Raw genomic sequence first — 14,865 nt, forward strand, 5'->3', positions numbered from 1 at the left:
TTGATACAATGAACATCACTTAAAAGTAGAGAATTGCAGTAGAATAGCTAGGTGTCTTCCAATCTGCTTTGATTTTCAACTCCCTTTTTTTCTTTGTTTTTGTCTCCACTTTTTGTGTCACCTCCTCTCTTCATCTTTTTTATTTGTATTGTAAGGTCTCTCCCTGTCTCTCCGTTACCCTAGCTAACCCCCTTCATGTCTTTTATATTCTGGCCTTTTTACTCCCCGATGGGATGAAGAAAGTCTCCTTCTTTGTTTTGTATTCCCTCTTATCCGGATATTACGAGCTAGATTTGAGGTAGAAAACGTGTGAATTCAAATATCGTTATTTCTGGAGAAATTGTAGAAAATAGAATCTATTTTTCAGCAATGCTAATCTTATAATTTTTGGACCTCTGAGACTTGAGATATGGGCCATAACCCGAGACAACATTCGGAATGCGAGAATTTCAGTTCTGAATGAATAGTGGAAAATATACATGCTAAAAATTCCCTTATCAAATACCCTCAAACTTGATTGTTGGCTTTTCCTCAAGCAAAAAGGGAACCATGAAAGCAGAGGGATAAAAGCTCATGATAAGTTCAACTTCCACATTCAATGGGCTCCCCCATGCAAACGTTAATTTCTTGACTTAGTTCATAGGCAATATTAGATAAAGGAAAACTAAGCATTCTTACTTTTCAGTTTAAACTGTCGTACAAACTTCCAACTCAGTCATGTGTATCATGTGTTTAGCATACTTGAACCGTGCACAAGCATTCTGCCATTACTTTTTCTCACTACTACAAATAAGGTAGCAAACTTTGGGAGATAAATATATACGGTGGACCTCCTTTTTTTTAATTTATCACTTATCTTTTGACACGAATACAAACATTTATGATCACTGCACCTAGTTACTTAACGGGTCACAAACTTAAAATGCATTTGCATACTCATATTTTAAGCTATCGTTTGACGTAAAAGTAAACACTTGTGATGAATACTCCTAGTTATTAAGCAACTCAAAACATTGGAGTAGATATGTTTTTGTTTCAATACGCATCATATAACTATTCATTTACTTTCATACTCATTATCACTCTTGTTTACATAAACCTTGTTTTAATATTTGATCAAAGGGTAATAACAATACAGAAACAACACACTTATCTTTTATGCATAAATACACAATTCATATGACTTTGCTAGAAAGGTGTAATTCAATCATTCCAAAGAAAATAATCGTACTTAATCCAACTTTATAAGATATTATCTATTCTAAGCCAAGGAATATTATTGATAACATAATGAAGCACCTGAAAATGTCAAAGTTGGTTTTAAACCCATATCACTTTCACCCTCTATTTTCATAGTCATAGTGTGCAATGTCTCTCTCAAACTTAAATTTCACGTTGTCCTCAATAGGAAAATAAAGAATAGAAAGGCTTACAAATACTTTCTTTTGACTATGTGGGAGTAAGTTGCCTGTTGCACCTGGTTATTTGCTTGTGATTCATTCATGCACCACTCAATTAAATGAATAAGGGTTTTTTTTTTTTGGGTTGCCTCCTAATCAGTACTTAGTTATAATCATTAGCTTGACTTTTCCATTTTGCTAAGATGAAGTAAAAGGGATATAACCCCTTTTGCCAATTGACTCCCCATTCTTATAATGCTTCAAACGCTGCTCATTCACTGTGAATGTTCCCTTTTCATTATTAGTGACCTACATTGCTCCATAAGGAAACACCTTAACAATTGTAAATGGTACTGACCATCGTGATTTAAGCTTACCAGGAAACAAGTGGGGTTGTGAATTGAAGAGTAATACTTGTTGACCAAGGAACACTACAATATTTCAGAGTTTTACCAACGAACATATTCTGTCGGTATGTGATTACGAGTTCGTCGAAAATTTATTTACCGACGACTTCACCAACAAAATGAGTCCGCTGGCTTTCCTTTCGTCGGTAAAGTCAAACTCCGTCGCTATATCGGTTGGCAAAACAAAAAAACATTTGCCGATGGTTTTACAGACATAATTTGTGCACCAAAAAAAAAAGTTTCCTGCTTGAAATCCCGACCAAAGATATCCATCTGTAAATTCATCGGTCATTTTGGCAGGTATTGTCAAATACCGACGGATTATGTCCATCGGTAAATCTGTCGGTGAGTGTATGAAATACCGACCGAATATATACGTCTGTAAATTCGTCGGTGAATGTGGCAGCTACTGTCAAATGTCGACAGATTCATTCCGTCGGTAAAACCCTTTGTGATTATTTTTAAATTTGTTTTTAAAAATTTATTTAGAATACATAATATAAAATTATATAAATTAATGGTAATAAAAATCAATTATGCAAATAAAATTTTTATTAAAAATCAAAAACAAAAAAAAATAAAGTTAAATAATATTCATTACAAACTGAATGTGTTTCAAAAAAAATATTAAATGAACTATTAAAGGTAAATAATATTTATTACAAATTAATATAAAGGTGGAGGAGGAGGAGGAGGAGGAGGCTGGTGGTTATACGGCCAAAAAGGATGAGGCGCACATGTTCCACTCTGTGATTTCATGTTCATGTCCATTTCGCGAAACTGTTCATGATCCGCTTTTTGTTGTGCATGCTCCGCTTTGAGTTGTTCATACTCCACTGATAGGTGGTTGTATTTTTCAATGAGCTGAGCCGTGTGTTGCTGCAAGGCCACGAACTCCTTAGATTGGGTGCTTGATACTGATTGGGAGCTCCCAACGGTTGAAACAGTACTACAGGCCGCCCGCAAGTTCTCGGCCATAGTGTTGGAGGATCCACTAGACGATCCAACCTCTATCCACAAATCCGGATCGAATTCTGGATGGGTTAAAGGATCGTCCTCATATCTCTCCCTCAACCGGTTATTATAGGTCTCCTGAAAATAAAAAAAAAAAGTAATCATCATATTCAATTCAATAAACATAATAACTTGCAAAATAAAATGGTTGAACAAACATACCATGAAATGTTGAGCACGGTTGTCAACGAACTGTTGCGCCCCCTTTTAGCGGTCTTGACTCTGCACGTGTGTCTCCACAAACAGCTCCATCAGGCTCGGCTCACGTCCAAGAGACGTAGCCTATAATGAAAAAAGATTTATTAACAACAAATTAATTTAACGATATATTTTATTTAAATTAATCTTACCATCCGTTTCGCATGTGCAGCAAATGGAACGGAGCCGCCGGTGTGCGTTGTCATCGAGCCATGAATTGGCCGATTTCGGTTGCCAGCACCGGACTGTGAGCGTCGTGTGAATCACTTAAATGTCATGTGCTCAAGATAGAGCGGCCATATATCTGTCGGGATGTATATCGGTTTGAAATCCCTCTAAATGGTCACATCGTTCCAGCCTTGGAGAGCATTATCTCTCGTGGTTTTTTTTGCTCTTTTTTGTGCTTCGTACCAAAAATCACGCAACCTACTTCCATAGCGAGAAATTAAATTTTGAAACATAAATTGTTTTCTAAAAAAATGTTATATTGTTTTTTATGTTACCTAGTTGCCGCATGATTTTCCCACACCGTCCTCACAACAGTGTTATGCTCACTGTCCTAGCAAAATTTGTCCTGTGTATAAATAATTAATTTTAAATAAAAATAATAATATATTTACAATTATATTAATAATTTATTAGAAATAAGCTGAAAATTATAAATTAACACCAACCTCAAATTTGTCAAACTATGCATTGATTTGAGGCATCCATTCAGGATGTCTGGATATCTGACTCCATTGAAACAATGGAATCTCCATCGACGATTTAAACGCCGATGATATTACTCGGGTGACCTAAATGTTGGTGAACCTAAAAATAAATGAAATTAATGAAGTAGTGATTACTTCATAAATTATGTTATATTTTTTTTTAAAAAAAAAAACTAAAACCTTAACAAACTTACATTGAAATGTCGTCCTTCCATTGTGCCTCGTACTTGCAGGTAAATTGATTCCGCTACGAAGGCATGTCGGCTCTGCGCTGTGAAGTTGCGCTGGAAGACACAGCATCGGTTGACGGTGCAGGTGGTGTAGGTGCCTCTTCTTGAGAGGAACCTAAGGAAATATTATCCTCGCTGCTAGAAGAACTAGCTGCGACCATACATGAGCGACCAACTCTGGATTTCGTTCTACACCTCTACACAATTTTATACAAATAATTATATAATTAAATTCAAATGTTAAAAAAAAATTCGGCAGCACCTCCCCTATACTGGATACTATCCAAATCCACAAACCTGCAAATATTGACAATAGCCACAACCAATTGACCCAATCTATACTTATTATTCCAACATATTGAATTACTAATTCTAAGGTGAATTCAACATTAACAATTACAATTCAACAAATTATTCAATAATTATGCCAATACAACAATAAAATATATTCAATAAATTCAAAAAAAAAAAACCATAGACTTGAGGAATGAAATATGCTTACCTTAATAATGTGTTGATTTAAAGACTTTATCTACATTATAAAAATACACCAAAACAAAAAACAAAAAAAAACCCTTAAAGTAAAATGAAATAGAGGAAACACATACCTTTTAATCTAATGAAGATTCACAAGAGAAATTGTAACAACCCTAATTTTTCTATTAGCTTATTCGTTGATCTCTCCCCCTATAAAGGGTAGATGAAGCAATTTTTTTTTTTTTTTACTCACCGAAATTTCTAACGAAATTTTGGCAGAGTCTCCTCTATACCAGGAGATCCCAAGTTATCGACAATGTACCTGCACACATTTTGAATCACATCTCATCCACAATCACATCCATGTTTAGTACAATTAACTACATAACTCTTTCTAGATTATGCTCAGGACCATATTCATTCCCAAACTCCATCTTACATCACATACACAAGTTAATAATTAAAAGAGCCAATTTCAACATGAAATTTCATATAAATATATATATATACACACACACACACACACAACATAGTTTAATATTCTAACATAGTCTAGTACATTCTAATATCCCAAGCATAGGTTGATACATTTAATATTTCAGAAACAAAATATTACGAATAGAGTATTCCATATAGGCTACATGTTTACTGCATGACAAAATTACACCACAAATCCCTAAGTTCCTAACTTATACGGAAAGGGATCAAAGAACTTTAAATCTATTCCTGACGTGAATGGGAAGGACCTGCAAAAACATAAATTTTCCATATAATTAAAAACAAATGATTAAAATACAAGCAATTTACAGAATAAAATTAAACAACACATATATATATATATATATATATATATATATATATATACTTAAATCATATGAGATTCTAAATACAACCACAAACCCCCTTTTATGGTTATATAAGAATTCTTTATTCATAATTATTTTAACTAACTTTTGAACTATAAAAATTTGGTGCTGAATAGTTAATCAATTTTATAAATTTTGCCGATATCGACATCACGTGCCGATATCATTAACTATTCTGAAACCGAATAGTTAATCAAGTTTATATCTTTCCTCTCACGTACCAGTAATGCCGATGTTATCCAGCTTGGTTAACATCATTAGCCTCCCATATTTCCTCCAAAAGAACCCATAAATTAAATCTAGTTCTCCGTTCCATTTTATTTTTCGTCATTTAACCTTTCGTTTCCCTTTTTTTTTTTCATCAATAAGAACCAAATTTTTATAGTTCAAAAGTTAGTTAAAATAATTATTAACTAAAGGAGATATAGGTACCGAGTACCTACCTGTTGTGGACGCTCGACTTGCGTTCCCCTGTGGTTGTTGTACTCCTCCTATGGTTCCTCCTGAAACCACAAACACCCATCATTATACCATATTAATCCACATATCACACGCAACATCAACATTGAAAATAATATTCATTTCTCTTTTACCAAATCTTTTCTTTCTCATCACATACATTCCTCACTATTATCCTTTAACTTTTCAGCTCATTAGTAGTCCAAGTGGACATCATAAATTCAATTTTTGATTACAGTTTATTCTTTTTGAAGATCAAGACACACTTTATGAAAGGCAAGAAAACAAATTCTACACTTGATATGGCTAGATTTCGCCGTTTTATCAACTTGGCCGAATCTGCCAACAGGGGTGGCAGCTCGACCTCTCCTTAGTTTTTTATTTGTATCTGGAGTTCTAGGACTCCAAATTAGGCGAGGTCAGATTCGTTGGAAAGCTAACACTCCTAGCTACACTTCTATGAGGGGACCCTCCCTAAATTTTGTAGTTTTCAGGTCCAAAATCCCCCCAGGAAACAGGGCAACGAACATGTCCTGTTTTGCTAAGGAAGAAGGTATCTCCATTTCATCTTAAATCCCTGCTTCCTCATCAGTCACAGCCATGCCTTCCCTTTATTCATGGCATTCCCGTCTCCTTTTATGTCCTCCTAGGGTCACTGGTACCAAATTAATTAATTAAACACATCATAAGTTCTCATTCCCTCTCTGTTGTATCCAGCAAAGAACGTGGCCAAGGGAACCAAGAGTTCCCTTCCTCTCTTTTATGCACTCATTTCTTCTTCTTCTTCAAGGCACTTAGATTAATCTAATCCATTTAACCTCACTCATTTCTGCATTTTCCCAACATTTTATGTTAAAGAAACCTAATTCCCAATTCAAGAAAGGCATAAACTTCTAATCAAATTGAAGTTGATTTCATAGAAATTGGAATTAGAACTCCTTACTTGGATGGAATCTAAACTGTACTTCACAAATTTTAGAAGAATCTTAGCCTTCTTCTCCTTGTATGTTGTCAGCCACTCTTCCCCCTCTTTTCTTCACCAATTCTTCACTTTTCTTCTTGTTAATTCTTCCACCCGATTGTGTTCCTCCACTTTATAATTCCAAGGCTTATTTGGGTTTACTAATTTTAGGTGTTTACTCCAAGTTTTGATGAAAGAAAAATCTGAAATTCTCCCCCCTCCTTATTCTTATTATCAGCCGGCCATGGATGAGAGAAGGGATGGGTATTTATAGTCCCATCTCTTCTTAATTCCATTTTAGCCCCATCTTTCACCCCTTTTTTTTCAGTATTATTTTTTTTATTATTATTATTTTTGCTTTATTTTATATTATAACAACATTTGGAATTATTATAAACCTCCCCCTCTTTGTATACTTTATTCTCGGGCTTCACATAAATTGCTAGAGATTGTAGGTGAAAGCCTTGAAGAATTGAGAGAAAAAAATTGAAAGTTAAGGTGAAAAACAAAGGAGATGAAAAAATGAATTGAAGCGGCGGTCGTTAGGATTTATAGGGCAATTTTACTGATGGATTCACCAACAGAAATAAAAAAATTATTATTATTTTAATTTATTCCATCGGTGAGATGTCTAAAATCCGTTGGTATTTTTTGAATTTCACACAAACATTTTTAATTACCCTCCATATTTTTCATGGTCCGTCGGCAACCTGACACGATCAAAGATGCATTTAATGCACCGCCCTTTGGAATTCGCACAGTCTGTCGGGAATTTTGTCGGTAATATTGACCCGCCAACACGTACCGACAGACTAGACGCCATCGGCAACTTCATCAATGAGTGTGGCATTTCAAGTAATTATTTTCGAACTCTCTGTCAAATGCCGACGGGCGTTATTCTATCGGTATGGACGTCAGTGATTGTGGCATTGTACAAGAAAGATTGTATTTGTATTGCCTATTTACCTTCTTGTAAACACTTAAATGCTAAACTGTCCATCGCACAAAACAATAACAACAATGCTTAAACAATAAATATTTCGTGTTACAAAATATATCATCCATAAAATATATTACATGAAAAAAATGTTTTACAGAAGGCTTCATTCTGATAGTTAGTCAGAATTTTCTTCTTCTTCGTCATCAATTGAATAGTCATCACCTTCATCACAATCTTCAATATGGATATCATCATCTTCATCGACATTTTCTTGTCCGCTAGAGCTCAAAACAACATTCAAATCCTCTGCGTCAACATCAACAAGACTATCATCGAAAACACGAAAATTTGATTTTTCTTCCAAGTCAATCGAAGGAGCAACTCGATATGGTTCAACCAACTCACTAACTTAAAAGACTTCATCTCGAACACTTGTGTCTTCATTCTCATCCTGAACAACCTCGACACGACCCCAGGGTTTTGTTTTTAAAACGGAAAACCAATCCACTCTTGATCAATCCTTTCTAAATGAAGGGGTGTATGTGTAATAAACTTGTTGACATTGCTTTGTGAAAACAAAGACATCTTTTATGTTGCGGAGTCTAGCTTTTGAGTTGATTTTGACTAGACCATAGTGTGGATCAACTCTAATTCCTTTGTCAGTCGTGTCATACCAATAACATTTGAATAAAAACACTCTATTCTGCTCGCTATGATATTGCAGTTCGATGACCTCTTCTAATCTGCCATAGTAGTCAACTTCTAACTCACTACTAGTGGATCCCTTAATACAAACACCGTTGTTGTATGTCTTTCTTCCATGCTGGTATTCTTCAGTATGGAAAACATATCAATTGAAAAAATACCCGTTGTAGCACTTAACTTTTCTTTCAGGCCCCAGGCTTAGTGAAGACAATGACTTAGGCGCACTCCTTCCCATTTGACAAACCTTATATGTAATGTACATCAATAAATAGTAAATGAACGAGAATCTCATAATGACATGCATACAGTAATTTTGCAAGTTAGAATGAGTTTGTGATAGTGCTTACATGTGTTTTGAACCACGTGGCAAATTGTTCATCTTGTAATTGAAAGATCTAGGATTCGGTCAGTAGTGAGTTATTGGAGAGCAAATATTGTCGATGTTGCCTGCAAGTGATAATGAGTATATGATATTACAATATGTAATTAACAGTATATTACTGACAAAGTTTAATTAGTATTACACATATATAAACTTACTGCATAAAAGGTCTCAACTCATCATAGTTCAATAGAACATAGTTGTGTGCTTGTTTGAACTCTATTTCCGACAAATATCTTCCACTTACGGCATTTTTAGGTGTGGGTCGTCCAGGATTGGAGAATATTGACAAGTTCCCATTGGAAGGCACTTCACCGCCATCATCATGCTGTGGAACGCGATTGATTCTCGTTCTCAGATGAGGTTCAAAATAGTACGAGATAAATGTTGAGATCTTCTCAACAATATAGGCCTCACATATCGAAACCTCAATATGCGCCTTGTTCTTAACCTTTTTCTTGAGATTAAACAAGTACCTACATTGAATTAATCAAGTATTTTCAGTTAAGAAAAACATAGAAAATAATTTTATTTATGAATTACATTGCAACTGTAATATCTAACTGTTCGAATGGGTACATCCATCTATACTGGACCGGTCCTCCAGCTTTTGCCTTGAACGGTAGATGTATGGGGAGATGCTCTATTGAGTCAAAAAATGGAGGGAATATCATCTCAAGTTTGCATAGTGTCTCGATGATATTCGTTTGAAGCCTCTCAATGTGCTCAACATTCAACTTGCTGGAGCATATAACTTTAAAGAAATGACTGATCTCCGTGAGTGCATTCCATATTCCTTTTGGCAACAAATCATGAAAAGCTAATGGGATGAGTGTTTGCATAAACACGTGGCAGTCATGACTCTGCATTCCATACAATGTACAATCATCGATATTAACCAGCCTTAATATGTTCGAGGCATGTCCATCCAGAAAATGCAAACTCTTAAGCCATTTGTAGACTAGTAGTTGTGTGTTTTTCTCTAACATGAAGCTTGCTCTTGGTTTTGTGACCCGTGACTTATCATAAACCAACTCCATATTTTTACGGTTACAGAATAAAGCTATATCCAATTTAGCCTTGATGTTGTCCTTTGTCTTCCCCTTCACATCCATGACGGTGTTGAAAATTTTCTCAAACACATTCTTTTCAATGTGCATGATGTCAAGGTTATGGCGGAGCAGATTGGTCTTCCAATAAGGAAGCTCCTAAAAGATTGCTTTACCCAATTATGGGTCAAACCAAAACCAGGAAACTTTTGCTTACCTGATTGAAGGCCAAACACAATGTGACTGTACTCTGATACAACATCATGCAATTTTTCACCAGAAAGACGCAGGGATGCAACACCTTTTTTAACTTGCCAATAAAGAAATCTTTTATGTTCTTTCTGTACCTGTGATTTAGTGGCAAGAAGCGACGGTGATAGTAAAAAAAAGAAGCTTTACCTCTGTTTGCTAGCGTGAATGCCTTGTTGTTTTCCAAGCAGTATGGACATGCTAGTTTCCCATGCGTGCTCCAACCATAAAGCATTCCATAAGCTGGAAAATCATTGATAGTCCACATCAAAGCTGCCATCATAAGGAAATTTGTTTCCTCGATATATCATAAGTCAGAGATCCGGAGGACAACAACGGTGCCAACTCATCAATCAACGGTCAAAGACAAACATCTATATTCCAGCCCGGGCTGCTTGAACCGGGTATGATAGTAGATAAAAACATGAACTACGGCCTCATACACATTCCCAGTGGAAAGTTATAAACTGTGAGTATGACCGGCCAACAAGAATAAGATGTAGCAAATGACCCGAATGGGTTGAATCTATCTATACACAATCTAAGACGCACGTTTCTTGATTCAGCTGAAAAGTAAGGATGCATACTATTAAAGAGTTTCCAAGCTTCGCCGTCAGAAGGATGCACCATCACTCCATCAACTGCATCATGTGCTTGGTGCCATGTCATGTGCTCAGCAGTCCTTGGTGACATGAAAAACCTCTGCAGTCTAGGTGTGATTGGGAAGTATCTAAGTTTTTTATATGCCACTCTGTAACGGGAATGCCCGCATGTCATTCACTCGGTCATCTCAGCATTTTCAAGGTAGTATAACATGCAAAAGTTAGGGGACATGTCAATTTTTTGGTATCCTAAACCGAGGGGTTTCATCATGGACTTCGCAACAACTTTTTTTTCTTCCTTCACCAGCAACCGACGTTGGCCATCATTCCTTCCACCGAAGCTTGCTGAGCCACCAGCAGAGCCTCCTCGTCGCAGCCAAGCTTCCACCGCAGGTCAACCTCCTTCCCCTTCCCTTTCTTCTTCTTCTTCTTCCTCGGTGGTCTCCACTGTTCACGTGAACAGTGGAGAATAATCCACTGTTATTTATTTTTTTAAAACAAAAAAACTTTAATTCCAAAAAATCTTTTCTAAAAAATTGGTGATTTTCTCGTGTATTTTTCTATCTATTTTGTGTAATATTGGTTTGTATTTTTATACCGTAAAGATACAAATCCGGTATTAAAATACCTGGTTTTCGTCAAAACATTGCAAAAAAAATTATAAAACCAAAAAAATATATTTTGTTTTCATGCATACGCCCAAGTCTCTCAAAGATATATATATAAAAAAAATCATCACATCGTATTTTCCTACAACAAAAAAATCATATTGTTTTTTAAGCATAAAACAAAAAAATTCAAAAAAAGGTTTTAGCATGCACTTTGGCTTTAATAACAAGTCTGTTAGAATGGGATTATGAATATATTTTTGTCTTCTTTTAGTATGAGAACTTGGCCAATATTTCAAAAATTATAAAAATATATTTTTGTCTTCTTTTAGTATTTGGGATTATAAATTTATACATAAAACGTATTCCAGATATAAAAAATATAGTTTTCATATAGATGTTAGAATGGTTAGGTTTTTACCCGATAAGATAAGGACCTCCTTACTGAGGAGGATTTTTCTTGAACTATAGACAGACCAATAACTAGAAATATAATAACACCATGGTTTTTTATCAGACAATCAAACAATGCAACTTACCTTAGGGAAGGTGTATTTGGGGTGCTAATACCTTCCCTTTACACAATCAGTGCCCGTACTTGATCTTTGAGACCAGTCAGGGTTCCTAGTGACCAAAATACTATGTGGCGACTCCCATTCCATTTTCCACCAATAAAAGACAAGAATTTCTTGTCTCCCCATATTTTCCAGATAGATACATACATTTTTAGATTTAAAGTGGAACATTTCGCCGCGACGTCGTACACGTGCGACACATATACTACAAGTTTGTTTGAGAAATGACAATAAAACATGTACATCTACTAACAAAATACATATACTAAAAAAACAATAAAATTGACATTTAAATGTTAAAATTTAAAAATATAGAATTACTTACAAAAAATGATAAAATCCGTCGGTAAATCAGAACACGGATGTTGTGACCACAAAACTTTAAGAAATATAACTTGTTGTGCTGAGATGAGGGAGATTTTTATTTGGGGGGGAGGGGGGCTGGTTGTTTGCAGATGGGGAGAGTTGGGATGAGGAAGAAGAAGGAGAAATAATGGAGGAGAGGAGAGGTAGAGAGGGCATATAATAACTTTTTTTGACGGTTTCACCGACGGACTTATTCCGTCGGTGAGTTTGTCGGATATTCTGATGGAAAAATTGACACGTCACCGTACGGATCTGCCATTTTGAATCCCTTGGTAATTCCATCGGCATTTTAAATGGTGAACCAGTCACATCATTGTACGGAGCTGCCATTTTGAATCCCTTAGTGATTCCATTGGGAAAAATCACCAGCAAAAACCACCACGCCAGCAAACCGCCTTTTTTTTAAATTCTTAACTTTCTGTCCATAATTCCATCAGTAACTATCGATGGACAAATTCTGTCGGTAGTTACTGACTTCATTACGGATGGAAAAAGTTTCGTCGGTAAGTTCAACCTCAAATTACCGACAGAAATATTTCGTCGGTAAATCCATGCAATGTGCTTGTCATGCTATGCCTTGGTTCTTTCCTTGTATATCTTGGCATCATAGGACTCATTGTGAATTTCATCCATCTCGTTAAGTTGCAGGATTCTTTTCTCACCTGCAACCTGCAGATCAATGTTCAGTTGTTTCATTGCCCAATATGCCTTATGCTCTAATTCAACAAGAAGATGGCATACTTTCCCAAAAACTAGTTGATACAAACACATTCCCAATGTTGTTTTAAATGTTTTCCTATACACCCATAATGCATCATCTAGCTTTCTTGCCCAATCTTTTCGAGAGTTATTGACTGTCTTTTCTAGAATCTGCTTCACCTCTCTATTTGACACCTTTGTCTGGTCATTTGTTTAAGGGTTATAAGCCAATGCTCTCTTATGTTTGACTCCATATTTAGACAGAAGTGCTTCAAACTGCTTGTTACAAAAGTGAGTTCCTTCATCACTGATGATTGCTCTAGGAGTGCCAAATCTGGTAAAGATGTTTTTTTTTTTTTGTAATAATTAAACACCACTTTACCATCATTTGTAGGTGTTGCAACTACCTCTATCTATTTTGATACATAATCCACTACTAAGAGTATGTATTTATTATTGTAGGATGAAGAAAAAGGTCCCATGAAATCAATGCCCCATATGTCAAATAATTCAACTTCTAAGATATTCTGGAGTGGCATTTCATTTCATCGAGATTTATTCCCAGTATGTTGACATTTATCACAAGCAGTAACAAAAGCGTAAGCATCTTTAAACATAGTGGGCCAATAAAAACCAGATTGTAGAATTTTTGCTGCAGTGCGTTGTGCTCCAAAGTGCCCTCCAAATTCAAGGGTGTGGTCGTGCTTCAATATGTTTGTCATTTCTTCTTCTTCCAAAACACATCTCCTGATAACTTGATATGGGCAATGCCAATAAAGTATCGGCACTTCCCAGAAATAGTGTTTGACCTCAACAAATTTTTTTTTCTTTTGTTGGTAAGAAAAATATGGCGAGATGATCTTACCTGCAAGAAAATTGACATAATCTACATACCAAGGAATGAAACTATTAATGAAAATTGCTAAGATTCTTTCATCAGGAAAGCTTTCATTTATAACCATGAATTTAGGCTCCAATTGCTTTGTCAATTCCAACTGTTAAAGATGATCAACCACCACATTCTCTGTCCTTTTTTTATCTTTAATTTCTACATCAAATTCTTGTAGTAAAAGGATCCAACGGATAAGTCTAAGCTTGGCATCTTTCTTGGACACTAGGTGTCTATTTGCAGCATGATCAGTATACACCAGCACCTTGTTTCCCATCAGATAAGGCTGAAACTTATCAAAGGCATATACCACAACAAGCAACTCTTTTTCAGTCGTGACATAATTGAGCTAAGTGTTATTGAGTGTTCTGCTGGCATAATATATGGTGTGAAACACATTATTTTTCCGCTTCCCCAGCACTTCTCCAATTGCATTATCACTTGCATCACACATCAACTTAAATGGTTTCTCCCAATCCGGTGCAATTATAATATGAGCTGTCACTAACTTCTCTTTCAATAGCATAAAGGTTGTCTTGCATACTTCATCAAACTAAAACTTCATGTCTTTTATCAGCAGATTGCATAGTGGTTTTGATATTTTAGAAAAGTCTTTGATGAACCTCCTATAAAATCCTGCATGTCCAAGGAAACTCTTAACACCCTTTACTGTAGTTGGTTGCAAAAGCTTGTCTATTGTCTTAATTTTAACTCTGTCTACCTCTATTTCTTTTTCTAAAATTCGGTGCCCCAACACTATATCTTCCTTTACCATGAAGTGACATTTTTCCCAATTCAATATCAAGTTAGTCTTTTCACAACGCTCCAAAACCAAAGCCAACTTTGCAAGGCAGTCATCGAAAGAAGTTCCAAATACAGAAAAGTCATCCATAAAGACCTCAATAATACTGTATCTGAAAAAATAGCCATCATGCTCCTTTGAAAGGTGGCATGTGCATTGCACAACCCAAATGGTATTCTTTTGAAAGCAAAAGTACTGTAAGGGCAGGTGAAAGTGGTCTTCTCTTGGTCCTCTAGCGCGATGACTATTTGATTGTATCCTGAATAACCATATA

Source organism: Populus alba, chromosome 14 (assembly GCF_005239225.2).
Source record: "Populus alba chromosome 14, ASM523922v2, whole genome shotgun sequence".
Classification (NCBI taxonomy): domain Eukaryota; kingdom Viridiplantae; phylum Streptophyta; class Magnoliopsida; order Malpighiales; family Salicaceae; genus Populus; species Populus alba.